Consider the following 2,854-nt stretch of genomic DNA (forward strand, 5'->3'; position numbering starts at 1 on the left):
TCCTGTACCATCTCCCTCCCTTTCCCCCTTTCCCCTCCCTGCTGACCTCCCCCCATAATGTTCCACATACCTATAATTCTTTTCCCATTCTCATTGCCTACTTAGTTTGCCTGTGTTTCGGTTCCCTAGCTTCTGTTGTTGGTTGTTGTGATATCTCTGATATCCTAACATCAACACATCCAAATGATTCTGCCTCCAACATATTTTTGGAACTATTTGCTTCTTTCCACCTCTGTTGCTAACAGCCTGGTCCAAATAACAACATCATCTCACTAGTCTCCCAACTACACTTGCCCTTCTAAAACCTATTTTCTACCCAGCACCCAGAAAGAGCTTATTGAAATATACAAGTATGAGAGGTCTGTCCAGAAAGTATCCAGCCATGTACTATGAACAATAGAAACATTTCTTGAAAAAGCTACAAGATACAAGAAACATTGTACATAGGACAATGACATCTCAATCCTCTTCAAAATAGGTACCTTGGGATCTCATACAGTTCTCCCAGCATCTTTGTCACTGTTCAAAACACTGTAAAATCCATTGTCAGAATCGCCATCAGCTGCCCCATTGTATTTTCTTGAATCTTATTGATGGACTGAAATATCTTCCTTTTGACAGGTGATTTTACTTTTTGGGAAGAGCCAGAAGTTGTAGGGTGCCAAATCTTGGCTTTTGGGGAGCTGAGTCACCTGGGTGAGTTGATGTTTCACCAAAAACTCTGCACAAGATGTGATGCATGAGCTGGTGCATTGTCATGATGGAGCTGCCAATCACCAGTTGCCCATAGCTGGGGCCGTTTTTGTCCTATTGCATCTCTCAACTGACGAAGAACACTGAGACATTACTCCTTATTAATTGTGTGCCCTGGAGGGGCATACTTGTGATGGACAACACCTTCCCAATCAGAAAACACAGTTAACATGATCTTGATCTTGCCTCAACTCTGCTGCACCTTCCTTGGGTGTGGAGAACCAGGAGACTTTCATTGGGACGACTGGGTCATAGCCATAGGCCCATGATTCAGCTCCGCTTATGACCTTGAGAAAATCTGGTTCATTGGCAGCAGTTTGAATCAAGTCATTAGCAACTACAGCATGATGTTCCTTCTACTCTGGTAGCAGAAACCACAGAATGAATTTTGCACTGACACATTTCATGCCAATATCCTGTGTCAAAATCTCAGACACAGTAGTTTTTGGAATCCCCAGATCAGCTTCTAGTTCTCCCACTGTCCGTTGCTGATCTTTGTTGGTTGCAGCCCATACATGTTCAACATTCTCAGGTGTTCTGCTTGCTGCAGGCCTTCTAGAATGTGGATCACTTTCAACAGATTCTTGACCATCTCTGAAGCATTTGTGCCAGTTTCATTTGTGCTGCACCCATTGCATCAGTCCTGAAAGCCTTCTGAACCATATGAATAATTTCCATGGAGGAATGCTCAAGTTTAACACAAAATTTGATGCAGATACGTTGCTCTACTTGCTCAGTCATCTTGAATGCGATGGCCACACAGTACACACATCACTCAACAGTGTCTTCTACACCCGCTGACTAGTACAGTGAAGTTTTTATTGTTCATGCATGTGCACTCCAGTCCACTCTCCTTGCCTGCCAGGTTACATTGATGTCATGCAAACTGTTCTCACTATATAAACAATGGCAGGACTTTTTCTGGACAGACCTCCTACAATACAAGGTATTTGTGGTCTGGTCTGTGCCAGCCACCCCAGCTTCCTCACCCTTCTTGTCCTCTCTGTTTATATTCCAGCCACCACACCTTCCTTCAGTCCCTCCAAAACCCTGGCTGAATTCCTGCCAAACTCCTTGCACTGGCTCTCCTCCCTCCCTCCACATCTTTGTAGGCCCGACTCCTCCGTGTCATCCAGGTCCCAGATCAGATGTTCAAGCCCCATCAGGTGGACTCAATCTAAAGTCATCTTTCCCCAACACCTAAGTCACCTGACTATTCTAATCATAATCCTCATCACTATATAAAATTATATGAATAATCTACTTATGTGCTTCCACATATTAACATATAAGCTCCTTGACTGTAGAGAGCTTGTCTGGTTCGTTTTTTACCTTTGCGTCCTCACAGGTGCTCAATACCATGGGTCAAATGAAGTGATGCTCAGTCAATACAATGCTGCCCTGATGCAGGCATGAAAAAATGGTGGTTTGGAGTCAGCAGATCCACATTTAAATAGTCTATACCACTTAATAGATGTGCCTTTCAGCAAGTTATGTAACCCTCAAGTTTTTCATCTGAAATATGTGGATAACAACTGTGTCTACTCTACAAGCTGTACAGAGCTTCTGTAAGGATTAAGTGAGAGAAAAGACCTAAACACTTGGTACTATGATGAGCATACAATAAAAATTTAATAAGCAATAGGTAGGGAGTATATAGCTATATAAATTACGTACACTATAGTGTTCATCTGCACCTGGCTTAATGATTCCACAGCCCTGCCTTTGAGGTCTCAACCTGGGTGTTCTTAACAATACCATGTCTCAAAAGCACAATCTTCATCTAACATTTTCTCACCAGTTCCTACCACAACCCAGCATAGTATGAGCTTTATAAGCCTCTTTTAGTGATTTACCTGAAAATATAAATATTCACTTCCAGCATAAAACAGTGGTCTCAAGCAGCCTCCATTCTATCTGCTGCTTCAGAGGTCTGTGAATAGTAAACATACACATCTATACGAATATGGCACGTGTTGAAAAGCACAGAGTAATAAAATCACCTTTGCACGCACTATAAAATCCTGTGAACACAGGTTAAAGAAGTAGCTCCTGTTATGGCAAAATAAGCCAGCTTTAAAACACATAATGGCCAGAACAA

The sequence above is a fragment of the Furipterus horrens genome, unplaced genomic scaffold (assembly GCF_987537825.1).
Source record: "Furipterus horrens unplaced genomic scaffold, mFurHor1.1.pri manual_scaffold_4, whole genome shotgun sequence".
Lineage (NCBI taxonomy): Eukaryota > Metazoa > Chordata > Mammalia > Chiroptera > Furipteridae > Furipterus > Furipterus horrens.